Source organism: Mustelus asterias, chromosome 29 (assembly GCF_964213995.1).
Source record: "Mustelus asterias chromosome 29, sMusAst1.hap1.1, whole genome shotgun sequence".
NCBI lineage: Eukaryota > Metazoa > Chordata > Chondrichthyes > Carcharhiniformes > Triakidae > Mustelus > Mustelus asterias.
The window spans coordinates 1373948-1399622 of record NC_135829.1 but is presented as its reverse complement, the minus strand read 5'-3'; the positions used below and the strand labels follow the sequence as shown (position 1 = coordinate 1399622).

At 42.2% G+C, this 25675-nt stretch overlaps 1 protein-coding gene and 1 pseudogene across 9 annotated transcripts in view; both read left to right on the top strand.

Annotated features, from left to right (window-relative positions):
* Positions 1–2651: 2651 nt before the first annotated feature.
* Positions 2652–2852, top strand: LOC144480616 (U2 spliceosomal RNA; annotated as a pseudogene).
* Positions 2853–8940: 6088 nt separating this feature from the next.
* Positions 8941–25675, top strand: part of otud7a (OTU deubiquitinase 7A) — a 141055-nt gene continuing 124320 nt past the window's right edge. For 5 of the 9 annotated variants that reach the window (XM_078199889.1, XM_078199886.1, XM_078199883.1 and 2 more), the window contains exon 1: positions 8941–9044. The gene's annotated coding sequence lies outside the window, so the exon portion shown is untranslated. The remainder of the gene's footprint in view (positions 9045–25675) is intronic. The other 4 variants (XM_078199891.1, XM_078199892.1, XM_078199890.1 and 1 more) reach the window with 2 other exon arrangements.

The following is a 25675-nucleotide window of genomic DNA, read 5'->3' as shown; positions in this document are numbered from 1 at the left end:
AGCCTGTAGAGCACAGAATCGTGCGTCCTCCTGGGAACAGCCTGTCGAGCACAGAATCCTGTGTCCCTGGGGACAGCCTGTAAAGCACAGAGTCCTGTGTCCATGGGAACAGCCCATAGAGCACAGAGTCCTGCTTCCCTGGGAACAGCCTGTAGAGCACAACGTCCTGCATCCCCCTAGACCAGCCTGTAGAGCACAGAGTCCTGTGTCCCTCTGGGAACAGCCTGTAGAGCACAGAATCCTGCATATCTGGGAACAGCCTGTGGAGCAAAGTCCTGCGTCACAGAGCTGTTTGGGATGAACCTCAACGAATCTCTCTCCAGATCTTCTTTGCAAAGGTACATTCCACAAGGATGTGGACAACGGCCTCGTGAGGGCAACGTGCAGTTAGGGTGAGACTCCTGTGATGAGGAAGGATCTGAAAGGGAGGGTCTTTCTCACCACCAGCCAAACTAGATGTTGGTGCTTGTTTGAAAGTTTTGGTGATGAGACAGTCTATCACATGACTTTGACAACAGCAAGTGGGATGCCAAGGTTGAAAACATTCTGGTTAAGCCTGACAGTGACAAGGGAGTGTGATGGAATCAGTGGTTAGGAAACATTCTTCATAGTGGGGGTTGAAGACAATGGTTTATTCTCTCAATTTTTAATTGGAGAAAATTAGTGTTCCGTCAGGACTAGATGTTGGCCAAGCAATCTGATAACACTGCAGGCAGTGGAAGGAATTGGGGTACAGCTATATGTCGTCAGTATGCATATGTAATCTAACCATCTTTGGCTGATATTACTCGTAGATTAGGAAGAAGAGGTGTCAATACATAGGTCCTTGGGCACTCCAGGGCAATCACTGCGGAGTGGGAAATAAGCAATTGCAGGAAATTACCTGGCTATTACCAAATCGGTAAGAGTGAAAGCAAGAGAGGTTTAGTATGCTCAAGAATACTCAGCATGGCTTTGTCAAAGGCAGATCGCGCCTTACGAGCCTGGTGGAGTTCTTAGAAAATGTGACTAAATACATTGACGAAGGGAAAGCGGTAGATGTGGTTTATATGGATTTTGGCAAGGCGTTCGATAAGGTCCCCCATGCGAGGCTTCTAGAAAAAGTGAGAGGGCATGGAATCCAAGGGGCTGCTGCCCTGTGGATCCAGAACTGGCTTGCCCAAAGGTATCCGGGCATTCTAATTAGTATTCTGTAACTTGATTTCTGTGTCTCTGTGCACTGTTGGAGAACAGATATCCACTCCATCTGACAAAGGGGCTGCGCTCCGAAAGCTTATGGTATTTGCCACCAAATAAACCTGTTGGACTTTAACCTGGTGTTGTGAGACTTCTTACTGTGCTTGCCCAAAGGAGGCAGAGAGTGGGTATAGATGGGTCTTTTTCTAAATGGAGGTCGGTCACCAGTGGTGTGCCCCAGGGATCTGTTCTGGGACCCTTGCTGTTTGTCATTTTCATAAATGACCTGGATGAGGAAGTGGAGGGATGGGTTGGTAAGTTTGCCGACGACACGAAGGTTGGTGGGGTTGTGGATAGTCTGGAGGGATGTCAGAAGTTACAGAGGGACATAGATAGGATGCAAGACTGGGCGGAGAAGTGGCAGATGGACTTCAACCCAGATAAATGCGTAGTGGTCCATTTTGGCAGGTCAAATGGGATGAAGGAGTACAATATAAAGGGAAAGACTCCGTACTGTAGAGGATCAGAAGAACCTTGGGGTCTGGGTCCATAGGACTCTAAAATCGGCCCCGCAGGTAGAGGAGGTGGTTAAGAAGGCGTATGGTGTGCTGGCCTTTATCAATCGAGGGATTGAGTTTAGGAGTCCGGAGATAATGATGCAGCTATATAAGACCCTCGTCAGACCCCACTTGGAGTACTGTGCTCAGTTCTGGTTGCCTCACTATAGGAAGGATGTGGGAAAGATTGAAAGGGTGCAGAGGAGATTTACAAGGATGTTGCCTGGATTGAGTGGCATGCCTTATGAGGATAGGCTGAGGGAGCTCGGTCTTTTCTCCTTGGAGAGACGTAGGATGAGAGGAGACCTAATAGAGGTATACAAGATGTTGAGAGGCATAGATCGGGTGGACTCTCAGAGGCTTTTTCCCAGGGTGAAAATGGCTGCCACGAGAGGACACAGGTTTAAGGTGCTGGGGGGTAGGTACAGGGGAAATGTTAGGGGGAAGTTTTTCACACAGAGGGTGGTGGGCGAGTGGAATCGGCTGCCGTCAGTGGTGGTGGAGGCGAACTCAATAGGGTCTTTTAAGAGATTCCTGGATGAGTACATGGGACTTAATAGGATGGAGGGTTATAGGTAGGCCTAAAAGGTAGGGATATGTTCGGCACAACTTGTGGGGCCGAAGGGCCTGTTTTGTGCTGTAGTTTTTCTATGTTTCTCTATGTTTCTAAGAGCAGAAATACTCAGATGCACAATGAAACAGAGGTGTGGTGAATTATGTTTTTTTGCAAAACATTGTAATCTAGGTCAGAAACTCCAAGGTATTTTATGAAGTCAGTCTGGACCATAAGTTTTGCACTTTGAATTTGGTTAGGATAAGCATGATATGTTTCACTTCAGGTCTGATTCAAATGACCCACGGGGGAGCTTTTATCAAACAAAGTTTATTTAGGCATACAGTTAAAATATAGAAAGAAAATTAGCTTCTCGGCCTTTTGGCCAAGATCAAGTGTAGTATGGACAGGCTGCACTTGGTTGAGGTCATTAGGTTACATTTAAGCTTCATTTGAAGCAATTTTTTAAAAGCGGCATCTCGGCCTTTTGTCTAAGATGCAAATGAGATCAAGCCTTGGAGGAGGTGAGTCTGCACCTACTCCAATCAGCTTGGCTCATGTAGATCAGGCCCAAGACAGGAGTGGAGGCCCTGTCTTGTCAGCTTGGATCGGAAATGTCTCAACTTATTGAGACTCTGAATTGGACTTGATTTGATTGAATTGGAAAAGTATATAAAAAAAGAAAGAAAATTAGCCATAACTTTTACCAATTACAAACAAGAAAAAAACCGCATGATATTGCATAAACCTTAACAGCTGAATGCACTGTTTCTATACAACAAACCTCCTTATAAACATACACCTGCCACAGGTTTAGCACAGAAAATAAGAATGCTCACGTGATTTTGGCAGCACAGCAATACCTGCTGTGAATTAATCCTTTGAATAGAATTGAAACTCTGGCTTCTCCATTCTGGAAATCCCAGTACCTCGAGGTAGAGATAATGCTGGCCTCTAGCTTTTATGATGTGGAGTTGCCGGCGTTAGACTGGGGTAAGCACAGTAAAAAGTCTCACAACACCAGGTTAAAGTCCAACAGGTTTATTTGGTAGCACAAGCCACAAGCTTTCAGAGCGCCGCTCCTTTATCAGGTGAGTCCTGATTCCCGGCTTGGGTCACTGTCTGTGTGGAGTTTGCACATTCTCCTCGTGTCTGCGTGGGTTTCCTCCGGGTGCTCCGGTTTCCTCCCACAGTCCAAAGATGTGCGGGTTAGATTGATTGGCCATGCTAAAATTGCCCTTAGTGTCCTGAGATGTGTAAGTTAGAGGGATTAGTGGGTAAATATGTAGGGATATGGGGGTAGGGCCTGGGTGGGATTGTGGTTGGTGCAGACTCGATGGGCCGAATGGCCTCTTTCTGCACTGTAGGGTTTCTATGATTTCTATGATGAGCGCCCTGAAAGCTTGTGGCTTGTACTACCAAATAAACCTGTTGGACTTTAACCTGGTCTCTCGCTTTTAGGCAGCAAAGCACTTACAGCAAAGATTTCACTCCAGGAAGGTAAGAAAAACTGCTTCCAACATAGCAGAATTTCTAATTTCAGAGAGAGGGACAAACTCACTGCCTTCAGCAGGAGTCCACAAATCTTCTAACTAACCAGCAACCAGAGAGAGGAGAGAAAAAAACTGTCCCACCTGACCTGTCAATTATTCTTCTCACAACAATTCAAAAGGTTGTAAACTTCAAGAAAGTGCATTAGGGCCAGATTAAGAATAAACAAAATCCCATTTAAACCATTTAAGCAGCAATAAAAAAGACATCTGGTGCCACCATGCAAAGAAAAAGCTGCTTATAACCGCAGAGAACATGATTAAAAATATATATTTCATAAAGGCACAGTAGCGTCACAAAAATATACTTTATTTGTAAAATTGCTGAAAGGACATTACTAAACATTTCAAATGGCTGTCACAGAGAGTGTATTAATATTCTTTTCTAAATTTTACCTCTGACTCATGCATTCCCCTCCCCCAACATCTTCATTTTAGCTTCTCTGCCGTTTGGCCATTCACACCCTTTATTCTCTCTGTGGACAGCCATTAGCAGCCTTTCCCCTAGTTTCTGTAGCTATGACTCATCTTTCATTCCCTCACCCTGCAGTATAAATATTAAACCTGTTGGACTTTAACCTGGTGTTGTTAAACTTCTTACTGTATAAATATCTCCCACTTTCTGTGCCTTTTAGCTTTGACAAAGGGTCATCTGGACTCAAAAGGTCAGCTCTTTTATCTCCTTACAGACGCTGCCAGATCTGCTGAGATTTTCCAGCATTTTCCCTTTTGGTATTAATATTCATGTTTTCTCCATAGATCATGTTGGATTCTGAGGTCTTCTGAGAATGTGTATAAGGTAGATTGAGAAGAGGAAATGGTTAAAATTGGGATGCGTAACTAGGAATCAGTTGAGGGATAAACTGGTTATGGAAAGGGCGTGAGGCGAGGGCGACAAGGCTGACCGAAACTAATGATCTCGTTAAAGAAACTGCTAATAGGTCATTGTGGTTCTGGCTTCGGAGGGCAGGGCCTTATCAATTGGCCTTTTGTTCTTGAAAGTAATCTAATCAGAAACTTTAATAGCCATGTCCTTACGTGGCTATCGCCTTTTGTTCTCGAATGCAATTCCACCCCACAAGGCTCATTAATGCAGGGCCTCAAAAGTTAATGTTTGCTGTTTACGCTGGGTTAAACAAATCAGTTTTAATGACATAATGAGTAGATTATGACACTTCTTGGGCCAATTTATCATACTTGTTCCCTCAGGTGGGGTTGGACTTGCAAGCTGTGTCATTCTGTATTTGGTCAATAGGTGGCAGTCAACTGTCCATAGGATTGCAGCTGAACCAACATGGCCCTCTTGTGGCTAGGCCAAGGATGTGAAACTAATCAGAAAAAGTACAATAAGTTTAACTGTGAATCAAAGAAAGGAATCAGATACCATTCCACGTCACTGAAAAGTAATAGGACTATAAAATTAATTAGTCACAGTGAAATCAGTGGCCCAGTTGATGACGGATGTTGGGCAGTGGGAGGGAAGGTCATCAACCATCAAAATATTGAATCATAGAATCCGTACAGTGCAGAAGAGCCCATTCGGTCCATCAAGTTCGGACTGACTCTCCGACAGAGTATCTTACCAAGGCCCTCTCTCCTGCCCTATCCCTGCAACCCCATGCATTTTCCATGGCTAATCCATCTAACCTACACATCTTGGGACACTAAGGGTCAATTTAGCATGGCCAATCTCCCTAACCTACACATCTTTGGACTGTGGGAGGAAACCAGAGCACTCGGAGGAAACCCACAGAGACATGGGGAGAAAGTGCAAAGTCCATGCAGTCACCCATGACTGGAATCGAACCCATGTCCCTGGCACTATAAGGCATCAGTGCTGACCACTGTGGCATCGTGCCATCCACTGAGATCGAATAAAAACTTTGTTTCTTTCCCAGGAACTACTGTCACTCGCATTTAGCCTGCAATCTGATGGACAGGACATGGTTTCTGAATTGGTCTATGGCTGAGGTATGTTGGCATTCCTCAACCCGATCCCTTTCTACCCAGACAACGGAACTGGATGGACCACTTTGCCCCCTTTACTTCCTTGTCTCTCCAAGAACCAGTCAGCAAAATCTTGCCATAGTGAGTGAACCACAGATGCTTCCAGCAGAGATTGCACTATTCACCTGTATCCATGAAAATTCTTTGTTAGAGTCATCTAAAATTAGTCCGACTATCCCTGCTTTCCCCTTATCTCTGGTATATTCTTCACATGTTGATTTATTCTTTTAAATTATGCCATGAATGCTGCTGCAACTATTCATGTGAGAAAGCATCCAGTCTTTCTGCAGTGACATTTCAAAACTACAACTTCCTGGCTGGTGTTATTCGGTTTATTTTCATGTGCTCATTAATATTGCAGTTATTATGCAGGCCGTAATGATTACCAAAATGTAGAAAACAAGATCTCACAAATGGCAGAGATACTTTATCAGATAACTTGTTTTAGTGTTGTTGGTTATGGTTCTGATCCCAGGGAGGACTCTCCTACTTGTCTTCATTGAACACATGGGATATTTCATGGCTACCTGAGAGATCAGACAGAATCTCAGTTTGTCTCATCCAAATATGGCAGTGATGGATGTTCAGTGTTCCCTCAGTAATATCTCTGACAGTTGAGCACTCCTCTAGCTCTGAAGCCTAACAGTGCGGCACTCATTCATTACTGATCCTCTGACAGTGCGGCACTCATTCATTACTGACCCTCTGACAGTGCGGCACTCCCTCAGTACTGACTCTCTGACAGTGCGGCATTCCCTCAGTACTGACCCTCTGACAGTGCGGCACTCCCTCACTACTGACCAAAGAACAAAGAACAGTACAGCACAGGAAACAGGCCCTTCGGCCCTCCAAGCCTGTGCCGCTCCTTGGTCCAACTAGACCAATCGTTTGTATCCCTCCATTCCCAGGCTGCTCATGTGACTATCCAGGTAAGTCTTAAATGATGTCAGCGTGTCTGCCTCCACCACCCTACTTGGCAGCGCATTCTAGGACCCCACCACCCTCTGTGTAAAATACATCCCTCTAATATCTGAGTTAGACTTCGCCCCTCTCACCTTGAGCCAGTGACCCCGCGCGATCGTCACTTCTGATCTGGGAAAAAGCTTCCCACCGTTCACCCTATCTATCCCCTTCATAATCTTGTACATCTCTATTAGATCTCCCCTCATTCTCTGTCTTTCCAGGGAGAACAAGCCCAGTTCATCCAATCTCTTCTCATAGCTAAGACCCTCCATACCAGGCAATATCCTGGTAAACCTTCTCTGCACTCTCTCTAACGCCTCCACGTCCTTCTGGTAGTGCGGTGACCAGAACTGGACGCAGTACTCCAAATGTGGCCTAACCAGCGTTCTATGCAGCTGCATCATCAGACTCCAGCTTTTATACTCTATACCCCGTCCTATAAAGGCAAGCATACCATATGCCTTCTTCACCACCTTCTCCACCTGTGTTGCCACCTTCAAGGATTTGTGGACTTGCACACCTAGGTCCCTCTGTGTTTCTATACTCTTGATGGCTCTGCCATTTATTGTATAACTCCTCCCTACATTATTTCTTCCAAAATGCATCACTTCGCATTTATCTGGATTAAATTCCATCTGGGCGGCACGGTAGCACAGTGGTTAGCACTGCAGCTTCACAGCTCCAGGGTCCCGGGTTCGATTCCCGGCTCGGGTCACTGTCTGTGTGGAGTTTGCACATTCTCCTCGTGTCTGCGTGGGTTTCCTCCGGGTGCTCCGGTTTCCTCCCACAGTCCAAAGATGTGCGGGTTAGGTTGATTGGCCAGGTTAAAAATTGCCCCTTAGAGTCCTGGGATGCGTAGGTTAGAGGGATTAGCGGGTAAAATATGTGGGGGTAGGGCCTGGGTGGGATTGTGGTCGGTGCAGACTCGATGGGCCGAATGGCCTCCTTCTGCACTGTAGGGATTCTATGATAATCTATGATCTGCCACCTCTCTGCCCAATTTTCCAGCCTACCTATATCCTCTGAGAGTGCAGCACTCCCTCAGCACTGAACCTCTGACAGTGCGGCACTTTTGCAGCACTGACCGTCTGACAGTGCAGCACTCCCTCAGCACTGACCCTCTGACAGTGAGGCACTCCCTCAGTACTGACCCTCTGACAGTGCGGCACTCCCTCAGCACTGACCCTCTGACAGTGAGGCACTCCCTCAGTACTGACCCTCTGACAGTGCAGCACTCCCTCAGTACTGACCCTCTGACAGTGCGGCACTCCCTCAGCACTGACCCTCTGACAGTGAGGCACTCCCTCAGTACTGACCCTCTGACAGTGCAGCACTCCCTCAGTACTGACCCTCTGACAGTGCGGCACTCCCTCAGTGGGGTTTATTAGCCCGGATCAAATGTCTGATTTGAACCCAGAGGAGAGATTGTGATCCACTGAGCCAAGGTTATGACCAGAAAGGGAGAAAAGTTGATGTAAAAAGTAATTCTGTGGGATTCACTGGCGCCTCTAACCCAACCATCCCAGTTCCAGCAGCCCGCAAATCAAGTTTATTCATTACATTGATTTTAAATGAACACAATGGTGACAAGGAGAACATTTACAGTGCAGCCTCCCGCTGCCAGCTGCCGGCCTCCGGCCCGCTCTCACCTTCCAAGCGCATGGCGGCCGTTGCGGAATTTGAATGTCGGGTGAGGCGCGCGCCGTAGGCGGGGCTAAGTGTGCAAGGTGGGCGGGGCTAACTGTTCGAAGTGGGCGAGGCTCAATGCGCGGGACTGGCGGGACTAACTGTACGGAATGGGCGGGGCTAATTTGGGCGTGGGCGGGGCGGGACTCAGGGTGCGGGGTGGACGGGGCGCGAGGCGCACTGTGCGGGGTGGGCGGGGCTGACTGTGCGGGGAGGGCGGGGCTCACTGCGGACTCGACGGGGCTAACTGCGCGAGACTCAGTACGCGGTGTGGGTGGGTGGGTGGGGCTGACTTGTGCGGAGCGGGCGGGGCTGACTGTGCGGAATGGGCGGGGCTCACTGCGCGGGGAGGGCGGGATAACGGCGGCGGGGCGTGCGCGGTCCGGGCTGCGCGCTGACTGACAGGCTGGAATGGGCGGCTGAGTCAGAGTGCGCGCGCAGCTAGAGTGCGTCCGTGTGTGGGAGACAGCGGCTGAGGTAAAGTGTGGAAGAGACAGCATTAATCAGCCGTCCCCATTAAACAAATCTATACCTGCACACCAATAAACATAGGTAAGACACACGTACCAGATAAAAAATATCAGATCATTTAAATCCCAGCTGTGTTTTTTTTGGGTTCTCTTATGGACAGGTGCAGTGAAGTAAAGTCTTTTTATTTTATAGTCATGTTTTCCCTGATAATCTCTTGTCTTCATGGAAACAGGTCAGTGATTTTTTTTGGGTCCATTTAGTTTTTGTCTCTCGGGAATATGCAGGCTACACCATTAGGCAATGCAGTAGATTTTATGTTTATTAAATTTATACATTTTCAAGCAAATGCTTTTTGTAAAAATCACACTTGGATAAAATGGCATCGGGGGGGGGGGGGGAGTGATTAAAGGATAATTACTCATGATTGAAATCTGAAGCCTGGTGTCTTATTGTGCATTAATTCAGAGGACGAGAGGCTTTTTATTGCTGTTTTTATTACTGGTATTCTATTACAATGAACAAAATAATGTATTTACTCTTGATTGTCAAACACTTAATTACTTTGTATAAATGAATTTTACTTTAATTGCAACGGTAATTGGGGATGTATTTAATTCTGGTACTGAAAGAATTAAAATGACAGACTTTTATCCAGGCTTAAGTTAAGACATTTTGCTGCAACACTGATTAAGACATTATTCAATGATCTTGGTATAAAATTATTGAATGTTGACTGTGCAATTAATTGCATTTTGAGATAGCTTAAAATTCACAACAGCATTAATTCTTATTGAGGTAATTGGCTCTATCTGAAATAAATTTGAAGCAAAACATACTATTTATTTAATCTGAATAAAATCACTTTTTTCAATTGAGAAATGATGCAACAATATATGAAATTTATGTAGGCAGTCTGAAATGCTGTGCCCTAGGTCTTAAACAATAAATATAATTTTGTGTGTAAAAATATTACTGTGCCAAATCAGGCAGAAGCATTCAACCAGACAAAGTTTGCGGCCTTGTCTCTGTAACAGAATGTTATGTATTAGCCACTTGCAGGCCATTGTCTTGCCTGAATCGCAATATCTGCTCTCTCTTTAAACTGGTAACATCTTCTGTTTGATTACATAGTTATAATTGAATATATTGACGCATATTTTCTGCATCGTGGGTTATTTTGTAGCTTGTGGTATTGGGAAAATAGGTTCCAGGCAAATGGTTTGTTCGGGCTGCAAGGGCAGCAAAACATTGCCATCTGGGATGCAGATAAGGTACTGTGATCAAACAAGTTCATACCGTGTGTGTTGATTATGTTTAGCTTGTATTGCACTTGTTGTTCTAAAATTTGTATGCACTGTTTTGTAATTTTGTCTCTATTTTCTTAAAATAAGCTATTCAGTATAATGGAAGGCATATAAAATGGAGGAATTTGAAAACAGAATGGCTCACATTGAACGCTAATGGTTTAGTATCAATGATGTATATGGACTTTCATATGTTTTTTAGAATTGGATGCATGTATTAGCATATACATGTTATTAGTTCTACAGATTAAAATCTGTTTGACTATTGGTGAATATAACCACTCAATTTGTTTCATAAGGCCAAAAATATCCTTTAGCTCAGTGGGCCACTATTGGAATATATACTGTTACGAAGAGATTTGAATTTGTACAGTACTGCCTGGATGTATATATGTAAAAGGTTAAATATGTAATAAGATGACATTGAATATCACCAACGGCTGGAAAATTTGGAGGATGTTTTGTGCTAATTTGTCTCTGTCTGTCGGTGCTGAGCTCTCAGTAACCAGATGCATATTGTTCTATGAATTATGGTGCTTGATGAGTGATAACTAGTTAACTAAATGTAAGGGTGAGGAATCGTTCTTGAAAATGGAGAATTAAATAATTTGATTAATCGTTCTCAAAAATATGTGAGAATTGCTTGTGTCACATTTACAATAATTCTGTCCTTGGCAATTGCATATATTTTGTAAATGGCAAAAAATAAAAATGGCTGAATTTCAATTGATAGGAAAGTAGAGAATTATGTAGCAGTAAGGTTTTATGCTTCCTTTTCACTGTTTCATCATATGTTTGTGCTTCTATCATATATTTTCTGGTTCTTTCAAGTCATTATTATGTCAGACACTTATGGTTCAGTGGAAATTTTGGTCTGTGTAATTGAAATAGTGATTTTTTTTTTAAAAGCATGCTTTTATTTGAAGGGCTAAGAGAAGTTGGAAATGATGTACAACAGCAATGGGGAACATGTAAAGTCCAGGAAAAGATTTATTTATTTATTCTGCCAAAAAAGCAAGAACAAACTAAACACTGACATAAATAAAGACATAAGGAAAAAACTATGGTTAAAAAAGAGGCATATATCAGTACACGGACAAGAGAGATTATGAAGAAATTAGGAAAGAAATAAAAAATTAGGAAGGCAAAGAGGAATTATGAAATTAAATTATCAAGGAACATAAAACAAAATTGTAAATTACTACACAGGCATATTGCGAAGGGATGAACAGGATAAAATCACAGGCAGTGATAGCAAAGTGGCAAAATTATTAGTTAATTACTTTGCTTCAGTATTTACCAGAAAGACAGATCAAATAGATGAGACATCAGAAGATGGGAATAGAAACAATATTATGTATTTTAAGATGAGAAATATTAGATAAATTAATAACACTAGGATAAAACTACAGATCCAGATGGATTGCGCTTGTACATTTTAATAGAATCTAGGGAAGCAATAAAAGAGGCACTATTACACACATTTAATAATCGGTTTAAAATGCAAAGGATTGTGACAGAGGACTAGCAGACAGCTCAACTAGTATCATACCTATATTTAAGAAGGGAGATCAAATATGTCAAGGGAGCTATAGACCCATTGTCAGCTTAACAATGTGTGAGAAAAATAATGGGATTCCCTCTTGTAAAACAGAAAACAATCCAATTAAAAATATAATAATGAATAGTCTCTGGAATTTAGAAGAATGAAGGGAGATTAAATTTGGGTAGATAAGATGATAAAAGGTATGGATAAAGTAGACGTGGAGCAGATGCTTCTGCTGGTGGGACAGTCAAGGACAAGAGGTCATAGTCTTAGGATAAAGGGTAGCAAATTTAAAACCAAGTTGAGGAGAAACTACTTCTCCCAAAGGGTCGTGAATCTGCGGAATTCGCTACCCCAAAGTGTGGTGGATGCCGGAACAGTGAGTAAATTTAAGGAGAAGTTAGACAGATTTTTAATTGGGAATGGGTTGAAGGGTTATGGGGATGAGGAGCAGATCGGCCATGATTGAATGGCGGAGTGGACTCGATGGGCCAAATTCTGCTCCTATATCTTATGAATTTATGAAATCAGCATGGATTTCAAAAAGGAAAGTCTTTCTTGCCAACCTCATTATTTGAAGAGGTGAGAAAAAGAGTCAGTAGACAAGGGTAATGAAGTTGACAACGTATTTAGATTTCCAAACGGCCTTCAATAAGATGTATGTGAGTAAAGTCAGAGTATGTGGGACATGTAGCAGGAAGCATAATTTAAAGGTAAATAGTTGCTATTCAAAGTGGCAAAATGTGGAAGGTGGAGTCCCAGAAGGATCAGTGCTGGGTGGATGGGACCAATGTGGTTTGCAATATATATTAATGATTTAGACTTGGAAATTAACTCAATTTTTACATTTGTGGATGATATCAACTTGAGTGGGAAGGGGGCTGGGATGGTGGGATAGTCAATACTGAGGAGGAATGCAACAAATTACAAGAAGACATGAATAAACTTTCAGAATGAATATATAATGGGCACTGAATTTCTACACACACGTGAGGTATTAATATTTAATAAGAAAAATAAGATTAGGTAATACTTGAAAATACAAGTCTAAATGGGATTGAGATGCAACGAGGAGAACAAATGCACAAATCACTACAAGTAGTGACATAGATTAACAAAGCCTTAAAAAAAAAAACAAGTATTAGGGTTTATTTCTAGAAGGATTGAATTGAAAAGTAGATAAATTATGCTAAACCTGTATTTAACCTTGAGAACCTGTATTTAACCTTGAGTGGACCACAGTTGGAGTCCTCTGTATAGTCTAGTTGCTATATAAAGATGTAGAGACACTGGAGAGAGTGCAAAAAAGATTTACAAGGATGGTACTGAAATGTGAAGTTATACCTAACAGGAAAGTATAAGCAGGCAATATACAAGAATCTATCATTGGATGCTTCCTTTTTCTAATCTACACACTGCCCCTGAGGACATGGTCAAAAGAGACTTAATTTCCTCCTCTTAGTCAACAACTGCTGAAGCCAACTGACGCATACTATGGCTACTTGAGTCTAATCATAAGATTTCTATCACAAGATTATGCGAAATAAAGCATATTTAGTTCATCTTTGAGACTAAAATTCCCCACACTGAAGCATTTAATTGGTTTTGAAATTACTTCATGGCTTTTGTCTCCACTGTTCTATCTGGGAGATCATTCCATTTATTGATCACTGTTTATGACAGAACTCTCTCTCTCTTGGCTTTTCCAGTTACATGGGGTCATCACAAAGGGCCATATCCCTTTATGTAAATCATTTTTGGAATTTTTTGGAATTTAGTTGGTGCTTTCACAGCCGGATGCCCTTCCTGTTGCTAACTCTCCCTATTTATAAAGGCTGGAACTGCCTGCATTATTGGCTGGGTTCTTCCTTGGCTGACAAGTTCAAGGATGGAACTTGAATCTGGAGCATTTTGGGTCAGAGGCAAGGGTATTTACCGGCTAAGTTACAATCTCATAGTATTGTTATAGCACAAAAGGAGGCCATTTGGTCCATCATGTATGCACTGACCTTGCTGTTAACATTCACTTCATACTTATTTGAAACGTGTTCCATTGTCATACCCTTGATTTGGTTGTGTAATTTTAGAACGTAGGAATTAGGAGCAAAAGTAGGCCAATTCAGCTCTTTGAGCCTGATCTACCATTTGGTCAGATCATGGCTGATCTCTCCCTGGTCTCAAATCCACGTCCCTCACCTGTTTCCCGTATCATAAGAACATAAGAACAAGGAGCAGGAGTAGGTCGTTTAGCTCGTCCAGCCTGCTCCGCCATTCAATAAGATCATGGCTGATCTTGTTGTGGACTCAGCTCCACCTACCTGCCTGCTCATCATAACCCTTAATTCCTTTACTGTTCAAAAATCCATCTATCTTTTCCTTAAAAACATTCAACGAGGTAGCCAAAACTGCTTCATTGGGCAGGGAATTCCACAGATTCACAATCCTTTGGGTGAAGAAGTTCCTCCTCAACTCAGTGCTAAATCTGCTCCCCCTTATTTTAAGGCCATGCCCCCTAGTTCTGGTTTCACCCACCAGTGGAAACAACCTCCCTGCTTCTATCTTATCCATTATCTTCGTAATTTTATATGTTTCTACAAGACTCCCCCTCATTCTTCTAAATTCCAATGAGTATAGACCCGGCCTACTTGATCTTTCCTCATAAGCCAACCCTCTCAACTCCAGAATCAACCTAGTGAACCTCCTCTGCACCCCCTCCAGTGGCAGAAAATCCTCTCTCAAGTATATCCTTTCTCTATGTTCTTATGTACATCAACCCCTTCATCCCCGTAATCAAGCTGGTGAACCTCCTCCAACTGCCTCCAGTGCTACCACATCCTTCCTCAAATGAGGAGACCAAAACTGGACACAATACTCCAGATGTGGTCTCTCCAACAACCTATACAATTGTAACAACACTTCTCTACTTTTATATGCCAGTCCTTGAGCAATAAATGCCAAATCCCATTTGCCTTTTTTATTACATGCTGCACCTGCATACCAACTTTCTACGATTCATGAACATAGACACCCAGATCCCTCTGCCCGGATGCATTTTGAATCTGCTTCCCATTTAAGTAATAACTTGCATTTCTATTTTTTCTGCCAAAATGGATAACTTCACATTTATCCACATTAAACTCCATCTGCCAAATTTTGGCCCGTTCTCCTCGTCTATTTATATCCGTCTGTAGAATCTTTATATCTATTCACTGCCTGTTTTCCCACCTAATTTAGTATCAACTGCAAATTTTGCTATATCACACACTGTCCCTGTTTGCAGATCATTTATATAGTTAAGGTCCGAGGACTGGCCCATGCACACACCACTACATTTCGCCAGCCAGAGAAGGACCTATTTATCCTGACCCTCTGTTTTCTGTCACTCAGCCAATCCTCAATCCAATCTAGTACTCGACCCCATTCTCCTCTGACCTCGCCTTCTGGATCAGTCTTTTATGCGGCACCTTGTCAAACATTCTGGAAGACTAGATGTACCACATCCACAGGTTCCCCACTATCCACCTTGCTGGTTAAGTCCTCAAAAGACTCGAGCAAGTTTGTCAAGCATTATTTTCCCTTCATAAAACCATGCTGACAATGGTGAAGTGAGCTTTGTCTTTCCAAATGCTCAGTCATCTCCTCCTTTTAATGATTGATTCCAGCAACTTCCCCATCACAGAGGTCAAGCTAATCGGCCTTTAGTTTGCTACTTTTTTGCCGCACTCCCTTTTTGAATAGGGCGTCACATTAGCGTGCTTCCAATCCATCGAGACCTTTCCAGAATCCAAGGAATTTTGAAATATCGCAACCAATGCATCCACTATCTCTGCTGCCACCTCCTTTAGTAAGAAGTTTAACAACACCAGGTTAAAGTCCAACAGGTTTATTTGGTAGCAAAAGCCACACAAGCTTTCGGAGCTGCAAGCCCCTTCTTCAGGTGTGTTTACCCCAGTCCAACGCTGGCATCTCCACATCATGACCTCCTTTAGTACCATAGGATGCAGGCCACCATGTCCCGGAAACTTATCTGCATTTAATCCCATTAGTTTATTCAACGCCTTCTCCCTAGTGATGATTATTGCACTGAGTTCCTCTGGAAAATTTTGGAAAATCTTCATTATTCTCTACCATGAAGACACGGTGGCACAGTGGTTAGCACTGTTGCCTCACCACCAGGGACCCGGGTTCAATTCTGGCCTCGGGTCACTGTCTGTGTGGAGTTTGCTCATTCTCTCCATGTCCACTTGGCTTTCTTCCTGGTGCTCCAATTTCCTCCCACAGTCCAAAGATGTGCAGGTTAGGTTGATTGGCCATGCTCAATTGACGCTAGTGTCAGGGGATTAACAGGGTAAATACTTGGGGTTGCGGGAATAGGGCTTGGGTGGGATTGTGGACAGTGCAGATTCAATGGGCTGCAGGGATTCTATGATTACAGTGGCAAAATATTGGTTTAATGCCTCTGCCATCTCTGTGTTCCCCATTTGGATACAAAACTGGCTCAGTCCATGGATACAAAACTGGCTTGGTCAAAGAAGAGGATAGCAGTGGAAGGGTGCGTTTCTGAATGGAGGGCTGTGACAAGTGGCATTCCTCAGGAATCCGTGCTGTGACCTTTGCTGTTTGTAATGTATATAAATGATTTGGAGGAAAATGTAACTGGTTTGATTAAGTTTGTGGACGACACAAAGGTTGGTGGATTTGCGGAAAGCGATGAGGACTATCAGAGGATACAGCAGGATATAGATCGGTTGGAGACTTGGGCGGAGAGATGGCAGATGGAGTTTAATCTGGACAAATGTGAGGTAATGCATTTTGGAAGGTCTAATACAGATAGGAAATATACAGTAAATGGCATAACCCTTCAGAGTACTGATAGGCAAAAGGATCTGGGTGTATAGGTACACAGGTCACTGAAAGTGGCAATGCAGGTTGCGAAGATAGTCAAGAAGGCATACGGCATGCTTGCCTTCATCGGCCGGGGCATTGAGTTTAAAAATTGTCAAGTCATGTTGCAGCTTTATAGAACCTTAGTTAGGTTGCACTTGGAATATAGTGTTCAATTCTGGTCGCCTCACTACCAGAAGGATTTGGAGAGGGTACAGAAAAGATTTACCAGGATGTTGCCTGGTATAGAGGGCATTAACTATGAGAGGAGGTTGGAGAAGCTTAGTTTGTTCTCATTGGAGCGACGGGGGGTTGAGGGGCGACCTGATAGAAGTCTACAAGATTATGAGAGGCATGGACAGAGTGGATAGCCAGAAGCTTTTTCCCAGGGTGGAAGAGTCAATTACTAGGGGGCACAGGTCTGAGGTGCGAGGGGAAAGGTTTAAAGGAAATGTACGAGGCAGATTCTTTACACGGAGGATGGTGGGTGCCTGGAACTCGTTGCCGGGGGAGGTGGTGGAAGCGGATACAGTGGTGACATTTAAGGGGCGTCTTGACAAATACGTGAATAGGATGGGAATAGAGGGATATGGTAGGGGGTTTTAATTAAGTCGGGCAGCATGGTTGGTGCAGGCTTGGAGGGCCGAAGGGCCTGTTCTGCGCTGTAATTTTCTTTGTTCTTTGTTCTATTATTACCTCACCAGTATCGTCCTCTGAAGGGCCAACATTTACTTCAGATAGTCTCTTCCTCTTTATATACTTATAGAAGGTTTTGGCATGTGTTCATGGTGTCTGCTAGTTTCCTTTCGTAGTTCATCTTAGCTCTTTGGTTCTATTTTTCGTAGCCTTTTGCTCAACCTTAAAGTTCTCCCAATCCTCCAGCTTGCCACTAGCTTTTGCATTTTGGTATGCCGTAGTTTTTGCGTTTATGTCCTCTTTGACTTCCTTGTCTAGCCATGGAACATTTTTCTTCCTTTTCTTTCTTTTTGAGGTTTACCGTTGCCACCCCATTTTTCTTCTGTACATCTCCTTTTCAAGGTTAAAAACCCGAAGGGTCTCCAGCCTGACAACACAAAGTTAGTGGAGGTGTCAAGAGATTTCTTAAAACTTATTCACCCATGGGATGTGAGCATCACTGGCTAGGCCAGCACTTATTACCCGTCCCTAATTGCCTTTGAGAAAGAGAAAACCTGAAATTCTGTCTCATTTGATGACTAGATACTTCATTTGCAACTGAATTTAAACTCTAGATGCCATATATCAATTTCAGGTTTTTCTCCTTTTAATTCTAAATGCTGGATAATTACTTTAATCATGTCATTCTTATTAAATCCTGCCTTTGTTTCTACCTTCACTTTATCTGCTAATTCTATTTAGCTTTAGTCAAGGATTTTAACTAATCTACAATTACATCTTCTTAGTAACAGTCAAACTTGAATTCATCTCATTCAATGGCGGAGCAGACTCAATGGGCTGAAGGGCCTACTTTCCCTATGTCTTGTCATCTTATTGTTAGAGAAAAGCTTAGAAAAAAGGAAGAAAGAGGAAATAGTAGTTCAGAGGATGATCTTGATGCCACAGGAATTTAATTGAACCAAATGTCTTTGTTTCGTGCCCAAATGTACAGAGGACGCAGTCGAAAGGTATTTCCCCTCATTTGAAAAGATAGCTATGAATCAGAAGTGGCCAAAAGATGTTTGGCCCTTTAATGTTACAAAATGTCCCATCAGGTACTGCTTTGTATGTGTACACTAGCTTGTCAGACAATCTGCAGAAGCAGTTTAAAGGGCAATCCTCAATACTTATTAGCTTGTCTCTCAAGCTTATCAATTACAGTTTAGAAGCATAAGAAAGACACCATATCAGACATTTGTAGAATTTGCAAGAGAAAAAGGAACACTCTGGGACCAATGGTGTTGATCACTGAAGCTCGAGAAACAAAATTGAGAATGTGGAGGAATCATGATTCAGGAAGAATTCTGAAGTAGTATTCCAGTAATCGTTAAGACTTAATTGAGCATCAAGTAACAAAGATCCGAAAGGCAGATGTTTTGGCTGATATCTATGATATCTCAAACAAATGGAGACGTATGGAAATCAACAAGGAAATTGGTGGAATAGAAAATCTGGAAATGGAAGGGAACAAACAGAAGGATGTCAAAATAATAAAGGAGATAGGTTTTAGATTCTAGCCTGATGTAAAGAAAATAAATCACTTTACTTAAAAAGAAAACAATTTGTTTTCATGGTAATAAGATTGGACATACTAAAACTAATTGCTGGAAATTAAACTGGAGACCTAGACCTATTGAAATAGTAGGAATGCCTAAGGAGTCCTCAGAAAATGTTGTACCAGGAAAGGAGATGGGTGTTAATACCATAACAAGTAGTACAGGTAAAACATGTTCTTTCAGAACCTACCAGGAAGGAGCATATGGTTCAGGATGTTCAAGAAAATCCTTCCTTGATTACTGATAAGGAGGGTCAGGCTGCTGGAGGCTCTGGATGTTTTATCTCAAAGGGAGATGTGTTCCCTTACTGCCTCCAATAAAATGTATAAACATGTTATGGAAAGGTTTAAAGATTGTATTTATAGAAGAGAGGTAGGCTCTTATTATTCTAATCGAGAAGGCAAACCAATAAAGATAGAGAGACACTGGAACAAGTCAGTCACTGATGATACAATTTGCCTTCCTGAGGACCTAATGAAGGAAAAAATATTAATTGGAGGTATACACTGAGGTTATAAACTGGTCCCATTGCATAGGGTTGGATTAAAAGTGACTAAGTGAAGATGTTGGAGTAGTGCATCAAATCCCTGTAGAAGAAATTGACTTTGTCTTGAGGAATGATGTGGCTGTTTTAAAAATATTAGCCTGACCAAGGGTGTTGGAACAGCCAATGGAAGTGAATGTCATCAATTAAACCTACACCCTTAAGTCTGATTCCAGTTTTTGAAGAACTGTTTAGCAGGGTCTTAGTAGATTGTGTAGGACCTCTACCTAAAGTCAGAAGTGGGAATCAGTATCTATTAACGTTTTCTGAGGCGATGCCTTTGGGAAAGATTGTGGCAAAAATGGTAGTGGTAAAGTTGCCTTAATTCTTGAGAAGATGTGTATTACCGAAGGAAATAAAATCTCATCAAGGTTTATATTTGATGTCACAAATATTCAAATAAATAATTAACAGCTTGGGAACAAAACAATTTAAAACTTCAAAGACCTGGATTAAAGCCTTTTAGAAACATAGAAAAACTACAGCACAAACAGGCCCTTCGGCCCACAAGTTGTGCCGAACACATCCCTACCTTCTAGACCTACCTATAACCCTCCATCCTATTAAGCTCCATGTACTCATCCAGGAGTCTCTTAAAAGACCCTATTGAGTTTGCCTCCACCACCACTGATGGCAGCCGATTCCACTTGCCCACCACCCTCTGTGTGAAAAACTTACCCCTAACATCTCCCCTGTACCTACCCCCCAGCACCTTAAACGTGTGTCCTCTCGTAGCAGACATTTCCACCCTGGGAAAAAGCCTCTGAGAGTCCACCCGATCTATGCCTCTCAACATCTTATACACCTCTATTAGGTCATCCTTCGTCTCTCCAAGGAGAAAAGACCGAGCTCCCTCAGCCTATCCTCATAAGGCATGCCACTCAATCCAGGCAACATCCTTGTAAATCTCCTCTGCACCCTTTCAATCTTTTCCACATCCTTCCTATAGTGAGGCGACCAGAACTGAGCACAGTACTCCAAGTGGGGTCTGACGAGGGTCTTATATAGCTGCATCATTATCTCCGGACTCCTAAACTCAATCCCTCGATTGATAAAGGCCAGCACACCATACGCCTTCTTAACCACCTCCTCCACCTGCGGGGCCGATTTTAGAGTCCTATGGACCCGGACCCCAAGGTCCTTCTGATCCTCTACCGTACTAAGAGTCTTTCCCTTTATATTGTACTCCTTCATCCCATTTGTCCTACCAAAATGGACCACGACGCATTTATCTGGGTTGAAGTCCATCTGCCACTTCTCCGCCCAGTCTTGCATCCTATCTATGTCCCTCTGTAACTTCTGACATCCCTCCAGACTATCCACAACCCCACCAACCTTTGTGTCGTCGGCAAACTTACCAACCCATCCCTCCGCTTCCTCATCCAGGTCATTTATGAATGACAGGGATGTTCCAATGATTGGGATAAAGGGATTCTGTTTTTACTTTTTGCTGTTGGGGATGCTGTTAATGAGTCCATAGGATTCACAGCACCAGGGACCCAGGTTTGATTCCCAGCTTGGGTCATTGCCTGTGCGGAGTCTGCACGGTCTCCCACCTGGGTGGGTTTCCTCTGGGTGGTCAGGTTTCCTCCCACAGTCCGAAAGACGTGCTGGACAGGTGCATTGGCTATGCTAAATTCTCCCTCCGTGTACCCGAACAGGCGCTAGAGTGTGGCAACTAGGGGATTTTCACAGTAACTTCATTGCAGTGTTAATGTAAGCCTACTTGTGACACTGATAAACTAAAATAAAACTAATATGGGGCATGAAGTGAGAGGGCCCTTTAAATTAATTAAAAGAAAAACTTGCAGGACAAAACTCAGACTACACTTTTGACCTATGTGACAAATCTTGTAGAGAGATTAACTAAAGTGTGTGTGTTGGCCAAAGAGCATTTGAAAGTTGGTCAACGAACGATGAAAGCCAGAGTAGGTGATGATGTAAAGGCTCAATTTTGTTGCTGGAGACAACCAATACAGTTTAAAATTAGGCTTGGTTTGAATTGTTGGTAAATGGCACATGTGACAATGGAATAAGCAGTTGCTGGAGTATATTATGGTTCAGGTCAGAAACTCCAAAGTGTTCTATGGAGCCTGCCTGGATCATAAGTTTTGCATCTTGAATTTGGCTAGGATAAGCATGATATGTTTCACTTCAGGTGTGATTCAAATGACCCACTAGGGAGCTTTTATCAAACAAAGTTTATTTAAGAATATAGTTTACATGTATAGTAAGAAAATTAGTGAGAACTTTTATCAATTACAAACAAGAAACAAAACAACCACTATAATGTATAACCCTCAACAAATATATCTAATGTCAAACCAATCCCATAGACAAAAGACCCTTTTCACAGTTTTAACACAGCAAAGACTAATGTTCACGTGATACTGGATTGAGACCTTTGGATGAAGTCTGCAGTTCTCTGGATAGACTCAGAACAATTTGAAGTCAGAACAGCTTCCCAAAACACCAGGGACTTTAGGCAAGCCACAAACAGCCAATTCCCCCCTTCCAGAAAGGTAAGACCTTGCTTTCAGCTAACCCGTAGAATTTCCAAAACCAGGGCAAGAGAGACTTTTCAGCTTGATGCCCCTTCTAAAACTAAAACTCAAATGTACAGCTCCAAACTGAAAATGAAAAGAAAACTATCACCTGACCTGCCAACCAGTTTTTCTCCTAACAATGCAGACTCATAAACATCCCAATAAAAATAAACAAACCCCAGTTTAAGCAGCAATAAAATGACTTTCGTAGACAGCCCGGCAACAATGAGAAAAACCAACAATGAGAAAAGTTTGCTTACAACTGCAGAGATTTAAAAAAAAACACTTCTTAAAGGTAACTAATGTCACAAGTAATGTAGGTGGAGTACTGGAAATCTAGACACCTGTGGTGTTGGGAAAACTGGACATTTTTTCCCCTGAGCTCCAAGTGGCTTAGAGATCCTTGATCCCACCCGACCCAGAGAAAAGCGAGGCCTTATTCACTTAATTAATAAGTTCCGATGTTTTTTTTATTCTCTGAAACCTGGCAAGTTCCGGAATCCAGCATGGGCTGATCCCGAAGTTTCAGAATTTGAGGCACTCTACCAGGACAGAGTAACCAAGATGGAAACTTGCCACACTCGAGGGAAGATTGAGAGAAACAAAAGCATGGATTTTAAACTGTGCTACTGTTTTTAAAATGCTGCTGAGTAGCAAAGCCACTGGGAAATGTAGTGCTCAGGATTTGTCACTGGATGTTGTGCCACTGTAAATTACTTGGCCTGATTGCAATAATAAACATTTTAATGGTATGTCTTCCTGCCATTAAACAACGCATCTCCAATTATGATTAATGCTATGGTTAGATCCATGGTATTTGTATCTTGCATCTAATGACAACAAATTATAATAACCAAATTTTAAAAATAACATTCGACCTCTGTTTAAAGTCTGAATCAATTTCCAAAAAGGCATTGTGTATTACAGTTGTATCACATTAACTGATTAGCTCAAATACCATATTAATAAAGCAAGTGAATCATAATTGAATTTGCCAATAAACGAGTAGCATCTTTAGAAATGTCATTTCCTACATCATTGTTTGATCTATGAACTGCGTTTTGTAGAAATTGAATATTTAAACTGAGAACAGCAAAATGTACTGGTTGTTTACATCTGTAGATATTCTGAGAACTAATTAAGTTATATCTTATCTATCCATGTTGATATTTTTTGAATCAAATTGATTTATTATTGTCACGTATTGAGATACAGCGAAAAGTATTGTTAGTTACAAGCTGTTACAGACAAAACATACCATTCGTAGGGTACATGGGAAGAAGGAAAGGATAGAGTGCAGGATATAGTGTTGCAGTTACTGATAGGGTGAAGAGAAGGATCTGCTTAATGTGTGACAGGAACAAAGAACGAAAGTAAAAGATTGAATCTGAAGGTATGCTGGGGCCAGCTCACAAGAAGTTGCGATGCTCCAGTGCCATCTTGAAGTCTCTGCATGGCTACTTAACTGGTGGTTATTGTATTTATTAAAGGTGAAGAGATCTGGAGTTCTTGTTTGATATATTTTGATAGATTTTCCCCCATTTTTACAAAGAAGCAACAAACCCTCAAGGAATGGTGCAACACAGCATAATCATTTAACCACAAATACATACAGAAAAAGACGAGAGAGTACTAACGCAATTGGTTCAGGTTATTCATTGCAAGCGGTGCCTCCAAAGATACAAACAGTGAAAGGATGTTTCAGAGATTGGGAAAAACAGGATAAAGCCATGAGTACATGGCATAATGGTGCATGCCCTTGCTTAGTGGATTATCAAAGGAAGTTTGAACATCTGTACGATTGTTATGTTAAAGTAAAGCACGTAATATTAAGGGAAATGTGGTAGCATGGATAAGAAATTGCCACAAAGACATGAGTAATCGAGTAATGAAGAGGATAAAATATATTAATAATTTGGACTCTGACATTATAAGTATGATATCAAAATTTAAATGTCACAGGAAATGGTGATGTGATTGGTTGAAGTGAATTGTGTGAGAAGTCTCAACACTAGGTTAAAGTCCAACAGGTTATTTGGTAGCACGAGCTTTCGGAGCGCTGACCTTCATCAGGTGACTCGCCTGTTAACCTGGTGTTGAGAGACTTCTTACTGTACCCACCCCAGTCCAATGTCGGCATCTCCACATCGAAGTGGATTGTAACTGACTTCAGGAGGACAGATTAGTAGGTTCGACTGATCAACATCAGACAGGATTTGATGTGCAGAAATTGAAGGGAGTGGTAAAACTTCAAAAGGAGTAGAAGAGCAGAGAAACATTGGGTTTCAGATTTGCAACTTTTTAAAAATGGAAAGTAAAATTGACAAAACTATTAAAAATAAAAGCACAAGGGCTCTGGATTCTTTAAGTAGGACACCGAGGACAGAGGTCAATGGGCACTGCTAAACACATATAAATCCTTAGGTTGTAGTTGGAAAACAGTTTTCAAGTTTGTATGCCCTAATTTAACAAGGATGTAACGATAATTGTAGGATATGGAAAATATTTGCTGAAATGATATGAGGGGTGTGAGGTTGGGTATATGAGGAGACATTAGAGAAACCAAGCCGTTTTCACTGGAACAGGAAAGGTGAAGAGATCTGGAGTTCTTGTTTGATATATTTTGATAGATTTTCCCCCATTTTTACAAAGAAAGCAACAAGCCCTCAAGGAATGGTGCAACACAGCATAATCATTTAACCACAAATACATACAGAAAAAGACGAGAGAGCACTAACGCAATTGGTTCAGGTTATTCATTGCAAGTGGTGCCTCCAAAGATACAAACAGTGAAAGGATGTTTCAGAGCTTGGGGGAAAAACAGGATAAAGCCATGAGTACATGGTATAATGGTGTATGCCCTTGCTTACAGGATCAGAGAATATAGGATATTAACACAGGTAAATAAGAAGGCCGGTCAGCCAAAGATTCTCACACCATGCTTGGGTGCATATCAAAGCATACTTCCCCCAACTCCAGCTATACCAGAGATGCCATTGAATACAAAACAACATTTTTTCTCATGATATGTGCTCTGTCTGTACCTTTACAGGAGTCTGTCAGAGACCTCAAAATAACAACGATACAGGAAAAAAAAGCTAAGCAACACCAATAATTCTAAGGGGATTTCATCATCTCACTTGTTCAATCATACCCACAACCTCTACACCAAACCACCCACCTACCTCCCTGCAGCGGTGCTACTCATTTTTAGCCATGATAAGAGAAAAGGATAACATACAGTATATGCCACCATTATAAATGCAAGAGTTATAAGAAAAGACAGATACACACAAGTTTTTTAAGGATATTAAACCACTAGCATTCAATTTTGACACAGGACCAGAAGCAATGCAGGTCACCCTCCATGCCACCTTGCACCCCTGGCATAACAAGGATATGGTAGGATCAAATCTCTGTCTTAAGCTTGGAGTAATTAAAGAAACACGCTGAGGGATGCATTCCATTGTAAACAAATGGACTTCCCTGGTTTTCAAAGGATAACATGTGAAATTCACCTGTGCTCAGATACTCAATCATCCATCAACATGCTAAATAACATCACAAAATTGGCTGCACATTATGACTCCAAATTATTGCGATCCACAGAGTTTAGAGAGGCCAAAGCCTCAGTAGAATTGTCAAATAGCCTTAAGG